Raw genomic sequence first — 12,355 nt, forward strand, 5'->3', positions numbered from 1 at the left:
GAAAAGGAATATACTTTTGTGAAAAGCTCCTCAAGCAATGCCATTGAACAAGATGAGGAAGTAAACAATCAGGACATTTCAAATGTACAAAATGATCATGTTCAGAATGGGAGTGACACATGCAACCAATCAAATGAAGATGAAAATGCTTCCACGGCAAGATTTCAAGACTTGTTTCAAAGCTTGAATCTGGGAAACAATGGTGCATCTACTTCAGGACAAACCAATGATGAAGTACCAGAGTTTCATGATGCAGAAGCTGATTTGATCATTGAAGAACCTGAACTTAATGAATCAAATCTTGACACAAATTTGTCTACAAATATGATAATACAAACTCCTACTGTTGAAAAGAATCATCCTGCTGAAAATATCATTGGTGACTTGCATGAAAGAGTAACAAGGAGTCATTCTGAGATAGCAAACATCTGTCTTTACTCTTGCTTTCTATCCCAATTAGAACCAAAGAATATTGCTCAAGCCTTAAAAGACAATAGTTGGGTAGAGGCTATGCAAGAGGAATTGGCCCAGTTTAGAGATCTACACGTGTGGGATCTAGTAGACAAGCCACATGACAGATATGTAATTGGAACCAAATGGGTGTTCAGAAACAAAAGGGATGAAAGGGGTTTGGTGATTAAGAACAAAGCAAAACTTGTAGCACTGGGATGTCTTCAAGAAGAAGGGATAGACTTTGAGGAAGTGTTTGCACCAGTTGCAAGACTGGAAGCCATAAGAATTTTCCTTGCATATGCTGCCTCAAAGAACATAAGAGTATTCCAGCTTGATGTTAAGTCTGCATACCTAAATGGAAAGATTGATGAAGAAGTGTATGTGGCTCAACCACCAGGTTTTGAGGATCTCATGTATCCAAACAGGGTGTATAAGTTAAACAAAGCCCTTTATGGATTGCATCAGGCTCCTAGAGCATGGTATGATGGGTTATCAACTCATTTACTTGAAAATGGTTTCACAAGGGGAGCCATTGACAAGACACTCTTCTACAAAAGGAAAGGGTCAGATTTGCTGCTTTTACAAGTCTATGTTGATGATATCATCTTTGGATCTACAAATGAAAATATGTGTTTGGAGTTTGAAGAGGTGATGAAGTCCAAGTACAGCATGAGTTCCATGGGTGAAATAAACTTCTTTTTGGGGCTGCAAGTTCAACAAAAGGCTGAAGGGATCTTCATTCACCAAACTAAGTATATGCAGGACATTTTGAATAAGTTCAACTGTCATGATTACAAGACTGCTTCAACTCCAATGGACACCAAAGAAAAGATGATAGCTGATGAAAAGGGGGAGTCAGTTGATGAGCATGAATACAGAGCCAAGATTGGATCTCTGATGTATCTGACTGCAACAAGACCAGATATCATGTTTGCTGTGTGTGTGTGTGCTAGGTTCCAATCAAATCCAAAAGTCTCCCACATGAATGCTGTTAAAAGAATATTCAGATACTTGAAGGGAAGGGAAGACCAGACTTAGGGATTTGGTATCCAAAGAACCAATCCTTTGATCTGATTGCATATACAGACAGTGATTATGATGGATGCAATATGAGTAGAAAGTCAACATCAGGGGGATGTCAGTTTTTGGGAGAAAGGCTAGTGTCATCGCAATGCAAGAAACAGACTACAGTATCAATATCCACTGCAGAAGCTGAATATGTTGCTGTATCTGCCTGCTGTTCACAAGTTCTCTGGATTCAAAATCAAATGCTGGACTATGGTTTGAACTTTCAAAACACCCCTATTCTGATTGATAATACTGCTACATACTTTACTGTTAAGAATCCTGTGCAGCATTCTAAGACTAAGCACATTGAGATCAGACATCACTTCATCAGAGATTGCAGTGAAAAAGGTTTGATTGAAATGCAAAGAGTTGATACAAGTGATAATTTGGCTAACTTATTCACCAAACCAATTGATAGGATCAGGTTCAACTTTCTTTTGAAAGCCCTGGGGATGATCAACTCTGATGAAATCTGATTAAGGATGTGTGCTTGGTTGGGTACCTCTATGTGCTACTTGAATATTTTAGAAGAGGTCACACATGTTGAATGTTACTGAATATGTTACTGAGTATGTTACTGAATATGTTACTGAATATGTTACTGAGTATGTTACTGAGTATGTTACTGAATATGTTACTGAGTATGTTAAATGTTTATGTGACTTAACTGTTTCTATGTGTGTCTCTCTGTGATAACTGATTATTTTATTAGGGATTACACATATTGAATATGTTTCAACTGAATGTTGATTGAATATGTTTCAACTGAATGTTGATTGAATATGTTTTGTTTATGTCACTGTTTTGATGTTAACTGATAGGTGCTTAAGTAACTATCTGTGCAATTTGCTTGAAATTGATGGTAATTCTTGACTATCATGTTAACTGATCTGATGTTATGATAAGTAGTTTGATCTTTTTAGGTGAAATTGACTGCTTATATGATGTCATGAGTAATCAATGTTTATGGTTACTTGAATATGTTCTTAATCTGATCTTCTGAAGTTGTTAAGATAGGATAGACATTGAATGTGAGTACAGTCTGTTTTTTCTTAATGATGTTAAGAATGATTAAGATTTGAGTGTGTGATGCAACTGTTTGTGTCAAAATGTGTTTTATGTCAAAATTAAGTGATTCAATGAAATTTATAATGAATTTTGCATAAATACTATATTTTGGTCAAAACATGAGCAAGTTGATTAATGGTGTAGAGATATGATAAGATTATTCAGTTCAAGCTTTTAAGAAGCTTAAAAGAGGGATTTTTTTTAAAAGGAAAAGTCTCAAGTAGTTATTTTTGCTGAAAATTATGTCATTTGCTCAGTTGGAAGGACATGCACTAGTGTATGTTTGGTCCTTAAATCTCTATAGATTCAAAGGATAGCCATTGACCTGAAAACTGAATGCATTTGGGGCAACTATGACTTGTTTCTTATTTCTTCACTTAAAACTATGTCAATAACTCTGACTTTATAGGACATATATTCACATGTATGTTTGGTCCTGTTGACCACTTTTGGTCAAAACAGGATAGCCATTAACCTGATAAGAAAGAGATATTGGGGTGATTGAATATTAAACTGCATTTATTGGGAAATGATAGTACATTGACTACTTAGCTGATCATATGGAATTAATAGGCTAAAAAGACCTTAGTATAGTCATTAACATGTATGGTTACTTTCCCATGATGATGTAAAATCTAAGGTGATATAAACATAATGAATATGCTAATCTTTATGTGGAGATGCATAGTTGTTTTGCATGTCTCAAGATAGATCTCTCCGAATGATACGGCAGAAAAGTGATTACCCAGTCATACACGAGCCTGTTGTTATTTGGTCAACCAAAATGAAACATTTTTAAATATGACAAAGAACATGCTTTAAGAAAATTTGAGAAAATATCAAAAACAAGGGGAAGAATGAATAACAACCAAAAGTTGATAAGTGTTTTAAATATTTTATCAAACAAGAGGGTTACAACAAGAACTACAAAGATGTTGGCAAAATCTGTCTCATCTTGAATGAAAGGCATGTTCCTAACAGTAAGTTCAACGTTCAACCTCTATATATGCTTGTGTATAAAAATACAAAAATACAATAAGTTCTGTCATACAAAAACTATTTTTGACCAAATACAGGAGGTTGGAGTCAAATTGGGGTGATCTGGGAAAGCTAAATAAGCTTTGAGAAGAGATATGAGGCATCATAGCACAGTGTTGACCATTATTTGCATTATGCTCAAATTGAACTTTAATCATATCACCAAAGAGATGAAAATCATGCTAAGTTTATACATGCTGTTAACATATCTAAGTTGTCATAATAATCTGAGAGTGAAGTAATGAGATAGCTACTTAGTCAATATGATCTCATTCCTGAGATCTTTTCAGTTTGATAAAGATATTGTTTTGAAATGAATTATAACTGAAATTTGATCTCTAAATGCACCATTTGCTCTTAAACTATTTTCTGAAATGATACATAACTTAGAAATGTCTTTGACAAGTGGTTTAAGTCCAAAAGTGTTGCATTTTGCCTAAAATAGGTTGAATATGTAAGTTCGAGTAAGGTTTGATGCTTTATAACCTTCTCGAGCACAAACTGTTTGAATATGCATTTTCGGGTAAGGTTAATGAATTATAACCTTTCCGAGTACAAAACAGTTGATTATGTGTGAATATGTTGTTTCGGGTAAGGTTTGAAAATTCTCAAACTTTCCGAGTAAGATTAGTCATGTTTGACTTGTTTATGTGTGAATATGTTGTTTCGGGTAAGGTTTGAAAATTCTCAAACTTTCCGAGTAAGATTAGTCATGTTTGACTTGTTTATGTGTGAATATGTTGTATCGGGTAAGGTTTGAAAATTCTCAAACTTTCCGAGTAAGCTTAGTCATTTCTGACTAACTTTATGATTTTCAAGCATGCTTTGAAGTGTTTACACTTTTCGGGTAGAGTACACTGTTGCACTCATTTTCCCGAGTAAGCTTGAAGTCTTGAGATGATTATGTGTTGAAATAGCTATCTTTTAACAAGAAATTCTTGTTTCGAGCAAGCTATGCATGTTATATGCTAGTTTCGAGTAAGCTATGCATGTTATATGCTGATTGTGTTTCCAAGCAAACTTTGTGAACTTAAGTGAGTACACCGAGTAAGCTTTGTGTGAATATGTTGTTAGGAAAGACTTGTTAATCTTTCCGGGCACGCTTAGATGTTACTGTTTAAGTTTGTCATTTTTCGGGTATGGCTTGATATGTTGAGTTTCCTCGAGCAAGGGCATACCCGATGATTGAATGTGTTTATCCTGGCGAGCTTAGTGCTAACTTAGGATTTTCGAGCAAGCTCTATGAAATTTTAGACTATAGCACACTTAAACGTTTGTGTGTTTAATTTCATTCCGAGCATGCTCTGTGATATGTGTGTTTATGATTTCTTTGATATTACAAGTGTTTTCAGGCAAACTTTGTTTTCCGAGCACACTTTATATTTCGGGTACACTCATGTTCCTTCAATATACTTGGTAATTTCAAACTTTAACTTTCCGAGTACACTGTCTGCTAGAATCTCTTTTCGAGCACACTTTGTACTATATGAAAGTTATTCGGGTATACTTTACATAAGATTGTTGTCCGAGCACACTTTACATTTGAAAGAGTGCTCGAGCACACTATGTATACAAGCATACTTGAATGAATGCGTTGATTGATTATGTTAGTTAGTATGATAAAATTGATTATGATTCTTATTAGGGTTCATGATAGATAAGTTTTAATTTGAATTTGAGAAATCTGTGTGAGGATCCTAATTGATTCTTAGTAAGAATGTTTATTTGATAACTGTGCTTGATTATTAGTCTTATGATTTATTTCTCAAGAAATCAAGTATTTTGGGTAAGCTTTCTTCATTATGTCTTAACTTTAAATTAATATACTTGATCGAGCAAGGTTTAAAAATAAAAGAATTCGGGCAAACTTTGTATATTCCAAATTGAAAATTTGAGCGAGTAAAGTTTGACCGAGTAAGGTTTGTTAGTGGAAGTAGACCGAGTAGACTTTTGATATATTAAGCCTTCGAGTAAGGACTTATGATCATAAATGAAATTAAATGTTTTTAATATATCAAGTGGATAATGTTACTGGGTAACAGCTAATAATTCACAAAATGACAAAAAGCATTTAAAACCCACTTTCAAAAAGGTATAAAAGAGGGACTTAAGAAAATTTTTCAACATTATTTCCCTCTCTCTCTCTCCTTCCACTACAAACTCTCACTGACTAAGAAATATAACCGACTTATCGAATTTCAACATTAATCCAAACCCTAATTTTTATCAGCCACTAATTCCGACTCGGTAAGCATTAAATATTATGTTTTCCGATCACGATTAGATTGTAATGTGACTTGATTATGTATTTGAGTACTGACACTCTGTTTATGTGTTTAGGTTATTAATTTGTCGAAGAACAGGTTCATGAAGATTTCTTTCTTTCTTCTTCATTTTTATAACTTGAAATTATCTAAAGTATTAAACTTTATGACTAATTTCACTTTGAATATGTTTGTTTGTGAATTTCAGATATGGCAGATAACGAGCCGACGTATGCTTTTGAGCCAAAGCACAACATGTGCGCGTTACTACAAGTGACACCAGAGAATGAACCTATGGCTCGAATGATTTCGTGGATGGCGCGGTCGAACATCAATTTTGCACTCACTGAAAGCCCGATTATTTACAGAAATCACTCCTTGGATTTCTGGAGATCAGCAGAGTTGATTGAAGATGTTGATGGAAAAAGAATAGAAGCAACCGTGGCCAGACAAGAAATTCAGATCACTGAAAGAATGATCAGGAGGTGTTTAAGGCTGAATGACGATGATCACAATCACATAAACTTCAATACAAAGCACTTATTGAAGATTTTTAAAGAAACGATGGGGTATCAAGGAAATGTCCATGAAGGACAGTTTCAGAAGGGTTTGTTTCCGATGCTGTACAGATTTCTAATTCACCGCATTATTCATGGATTTGCTCCGAGGAAGGGATCATGGACTCTGATGAGTCATGATCTAGCAAATGCCACAGTTGGAACTATCTTTGATCTGCCCTTTAATTTGTCCAAGATGATTTTTGAGGGGTTAGTGGGGAATCTAAAGAAACCAAAAAGAAGGAGATTTTTACAGTACCCAAGATTCCTGCAGATCATATTCAACAGCATATTACAAGATTTACCAACAATTGGAGACACACATAAACTGCAAGACCCTGATGCTTACAAAAGAATCAAGAATCCTGGTGTCTCTAATACTTTTAATGCAAGTGTTCCTTTTGAAATTTTACCTTGGTTGTTAAACCATGATTTGGCTATAATTCCTGTGCCTGAGCTAAGCTCAGAGGAGGAAGAAGGGGGTGATGATGACAGTGATGAAGGAGATTCTGATGATGATGTTGATGGCAACGAAGGTGGAGATGGTTTGGAGATGGAGATTATGGCACCTGAACAGGGGGAGCAAAGAGAAGAATCTGAACAACCAATCCCTACACTACCACACTCACCACCACCAACCCCACCACATCAATCACCACCTCAAACCCTTACCCTAGACCAACCTGAAACTTCCACACTTCAATTATCACCACCACAGACACCACCTACACATAGCCCAAACCAATCAGAACCAGTCATTTCTAGCCCACCTCAAACACCCACCACAAACCAACCTGAGTTTGAACCATTTCCTACATCAGAACCTACAAGTCCACATGTTGATACACTCCAAAGAAATGCTGAGTTGATGTTGGAAAATGATGAGTTGAAAAGACAAGTTGAGGAGGTTAGGGGTGAGAATGTTGTATTGAGTAGGAAGAATGAAGAACTAACTAATGAAAATGAAATATTATTGAGAAAGTTAGCTGAGGCTGAAAAGATGATTCGAACCCTGGTGCAGGAGGTTGAGAAGACCTCGGCTGCCCCAAAACAGGGAGAGAATATGTATGACACTGATGTAAACATGAATGATGTTGAAAGGGTTGATAGTATCGATGCTTTAAAGATAATAATGAAAATTATGATGATAGTGATGAATCAGTAATGGATGTGAGAGAAGAAGTAACCAATGATGATGAAGAGGTTGTACTTACAGAAGAAATGACTGAGATTGTGGATGAGGAAATGACTGTTGAACTTACTGGTTTGAATGCTGCTACTGAGGAACTGGTAACCACTGAACCTGAAGATGATCAAGAAGTTAGTTCCAAGAGGGTAGAACATGATTCTGAACTAGAGCAACTGTTCAAAGAGATTGATGAGTATGAAACTTATGATGAAGAAGAAGATGAAGAGCAGTTGAGAAAGAGAATAGAAAAAGGTAAAGGGATAGCAACAGAGGAAGAACCGGTTGCGTATGCTGAAAAAGATGTAACCTTTAAAGATGATGTTGCTGCTGCTGCTCTTGAAGAGCATGAAAGAATAATCAAAGAAACTTTGGAGAGGGAGAAAATAGCCCTATCTCTAACTCCAGAAGAGATTGCAGAGCAAGAAAATCTAATCAGACAAGCCAACATTGAAAAGGAACTGACTGAAGATGAGGCTGAACAAGAAGTGATAGAAGAACTGATCAAAATGAGCAGAGTTGTGGAAGTGGACAACTCTCTGGCTCTGGTAGTAAGCATGTTTCAATCCCAAAGTCAAACATCTGAAACTGCTGAACCAGCCAATATGAATACGGGTATGATTCCTGAAGAGGAAATTGGTGAGTCAATTGCATCTATGGCTGCCAAGAAATGGGCTGAACAAGTGAAAGAGGATTTAAGAAAGAACCCTACTGGTAACTGGCCAGAAAGAAAATTTGAAAAGACTTATCAAAGAAGTAAAGGAACGTCTGTACAAAGTCCTATCAGGGCTACACCTTTGCAAAGTCTAAAACCTGGTGACCATATACAAGGTGTCCCTGATGTAACAACTAGAGATGAAGCAGATCATCCAGCTCCTGATGAACCAAAGATAGATGCTATGAATGAGCTGACAGAAGAAGAAGATGACTCTGAGAACTCTGATGATGATAATGATGATAATCCTGATAAGGATGAAGGGAGAGTTGGTACAAGCACCAATGTTATGTCCCCACAAGTTGAGATGACTGATACACACAGGGCAAACATTGAAATACGTTTGGAAGAAGCCAAAAGGCTGATTGAGAAGAAGAACAAAGAGACCAAGAAGCACAAAGATTATCTGAGAAAACATGGCTACTCTGAGAAAGATTTAGAACATTTCTCTGTTGACCAACTGGAAGAGTTGTATATTAGTGAAAGAGAGAAAGTTGTGGAGAGATGTGTTAGAGAAAATGAGGAACTTGAACTGGAAGAATTGAAAAGAAAGTTTAATGGAATGTGTGGATATTTGTTGGAAAAAGGAATGAAGCCTGAATTGTAAAGAACTTGGATAAAAAGACAGTTGTGGATCAGTATAACAGAAGGAAAAGAAAAGAAAAATCAACAAGGGTCCAAACTGAAAGCTCAATTCAAACTGAAGTACCTGATGAGCCACCAAGGAAGAAAAGAAGAATTCAAACAATAAGGGAAAAAGAAAAGGAGAAAGTAAAAAATGTTGAAATCCCTATTGTCCAAGAAGAAGTGAAACCTGAAACAGTAGATGAACCATTCATGCCTTGGGATAATGAGGAAATGATCAACATCCTAAAGAACATAATGATAAGCAAGAGAGGGATGTCTGAAGAATATTTTAATGTATTAGAAAAGGAGGATTTGAAAACTCTTTTCTACCTTCAGAAGGATGAGTGGGAGAAGGCTTTGAGAGAAGGAGAAAATCCCATATATTATGCTGATGGCAGATTTGTACCTGCTGGACTGGCAAGAACTCCAGGAATGATAAAAATGTTAATTGAACTGGAGGCAGCAGGACATGACATTGTGGAGATAGCCAACCTCCCTACTGAGATGGTGGAAGCTATAAATGTGAAGACATTCAACTTGGGACCTCAAAAGCCCAAGAAATCAATTCCATTCAGACCTTCATTCCATCAAAGATTTCCTAGAGGAAGAGGACAAGAAGGAAGAGGAGAATCAAGCAGCTCAGTACAACACAGAACATGACCACAATCTGATGTGGATCTACCCAGAGAGCTGTATTATGATTCAGTCACTGATTCCCTTAAAGTGATTATGGAGAGCAGGCTATTAAAAGAGATTGTGGTCAGAAGTGACTTCCGTGAGTATAATGAAGATCAATTAAGAAGAATGGCCACACTTCACTTGTATGACTACAGAAACAGGGACAGATCAACAGGAAGACAGATGAATGACTTATCAAAGTATCTACATGAAGAAGCTGATAAGGGATTCAAGTTTTTAAAAGAAAAAAGAAGTTGGAGAATGACTCAACTTCACAAATCAAAGAGGTCAGAGAAGCTGAAGAAAATGGACAGGGCTGAACTGAACTACCAGATAAGTGTCCGAGATTAGAATCCACTGTCCAACATGGATACGTGTATAAGATTGGGAAGAAGAATGAGAAGGCCAAACTATACAGTGCAGAAGAACGGTGTCATTGCTAAAGTGGAATACAAAGAAGACACTGGTTACTATGTGCTGAGAAACTCTGATGGAAAAGCTTTGGCGACAATCAAGAAGGATGCAGATCTGACATGCTTACACAATGATGATCTTACAGATATAAGAGACTTGGTGATACCAGAAGGACACACTCACTACCAAGTGCTCAATATCTTCAGAGAAAGAGCTGCATCTGTAATCCAGCTGAGAAGACAAGCAGCCTACAACGAAAGAAAAAGACAAAATAGATAGAATAGGCTTTGCTATGTAATGTCTTCGGACAGTTTTTGCTTATGTAATTTGATTATGAAATTTGACTTTTTAATTTGATGTGTATTTTGCTAAGTGTATGTAACCATAGAGTGTTTTGGGTCAGCTGAGGTGTTCCAATCTAGGGGGAGATTGTTGGGTCAAGAATTTGACCCAAATGAGGAGATTTGACCTAAAACGAAGAATATGGAAGATTGGAATCTTCTCAACCTCCTCAGAAACTGCTAAGTATTGAATCTGAGCACACCTTGGACCTTCAAGTAAGCTTCTACTTAGCCGAGTATGAGATTTTGCCTTCCGGGCATGGTTTACTTCAAATAGTCTTCTTAAGTGGATATCCGAGCAAGGTATGCTTATTAGTGATTTCCCAAGTAAGGATCACTGATTTGGCATCTCGAGCAAGATTCACTTTGTCAAGCAGGGTTGTTCTTCAAGACTAAGTATTTTACTCTTCCGAGTAAGGTTTGGTCAACCAAGTCCATGAAGCCAAGTAATTGGAAGACCGGGCAAGGTATTTATTAATAAATATGGTCCGAGTATACTTGATGAGTTAAGAGAATATTTCTAAGTTATATCGAGTAAGATTCAGCTCAAGCAAGGCACAGTGGTTCCCGAGTACGCTTTGCTAATAAGTTGTTCAATGACAAAGAGCCGAACAGGACCATAGAAGAACAGAGTTACTCGTAAGGAGTTATCGGGCAAAGTCTGATAAATTCAAGAAGACTGAAGTCTACTCGGTGAATATTTTACTTGGTAAAATATTCTTTAAGTAAAGTCTACCCGGAAACTGATTCTCGAGTACACTTCTATGTTTACCAAGTCTGAAGGAAGGCCGAGTACACTGCATACTCGGAGACTGAAGTTTAATGAAAAGCCTACCCGGAAGACTTGTTTTACACTTAGTTTTATTTTTGAATATGTAATTTGAATATGTATTATCGGATAGGGTTTCTAGAAGGAATAACAGCTGTCTTAGGTTGGCAGACCTATAAATAGAATATTTAGGGCACGCCGCAGGGGAGACAGAGAGACAGACAAAGACATAGACACAGGCAGAAACGAAAAATACACAACTGACGGCTGTCTTAGGATTCCTAGAAAACCCTAAATCGATTATCCTTTTGTATGATTAACATTATATAAATGGAAATCTTTTGAGTGAATCTTGTGTGTGCCTTCTGTCCTTGAATATTCATTGCAACCGTATGTTTGTTATTGATTCCGCCTTTAACAAACGGTCATCTTTCTAAATATAGTAACCCGTCATTAACTCTCTTGCCAACACGATTAATTTTGTGTGAGTTATGACATGATTGATTAAAGATCCGAGCCGAATCGAACATCATAAGTGGGACCTGACAAAATACATATGGACTAACAAGTCGAAAAGGAACTCAAGCTTCTCACAAATGACATATCGCATCTAGGTCCGACCACCTAGGCTATATTGAATAAGTGTAATGAAAAATCCAAGCCAAATATATGGACAAAGGGTAGTTTTATATTAATATTAACTAGCTTTATAACCCATGTGATGCACGGGAAGCTCAAAAAAAATACATTTAACTATAAATATTAAATAATTAAATAAAAAGAAACTATATTTTATCAAACTAAATAGTCTAATAAGTTCAAGTTATATTTTATAACGGAATATTTATACGAATACGTGGTGCATTCTCACGCAATTTTTCATTATAATCACGAAAAATATGCGCATAGTGATTTTATAAGTTGTCATTATATTTTATAATAAAATGGTGATTTTTAACAAAATATGATAAGATATTTCACTATAAATGACATGAAAAAACATCATATATAAAATTAGCATGACTAAAACACGTTTTTGTATTATAGATTTGAAAGAGATGAATGAGAATTTCATGGATCCATAAAGGTTGAATGAATACTTGGAAATTTCATTGTTATTTATACATAATTTCTTCTTGTTTTTATCTTTGTTGACCTATAAATATTGTTCATTAAT

This window comes from Bidens hawaiensis, unplaced genomic scaffold, assembly GCF_021521415.1.
Source record: "Bidens hawaiensis isolate Kalapana, Puna unplaced genomic scaffold, B.hawaiensis_p1.1 tig00038052_1, whole genome shotgun sequence".
Taxonomy (NCBI): domain Eukaryota; kingdom Viridiplantae; phylum Streptophyta; class Magnoliopsida; order Asterales; family Asteraceae; genus Bidens; species Bidens hawaiensis.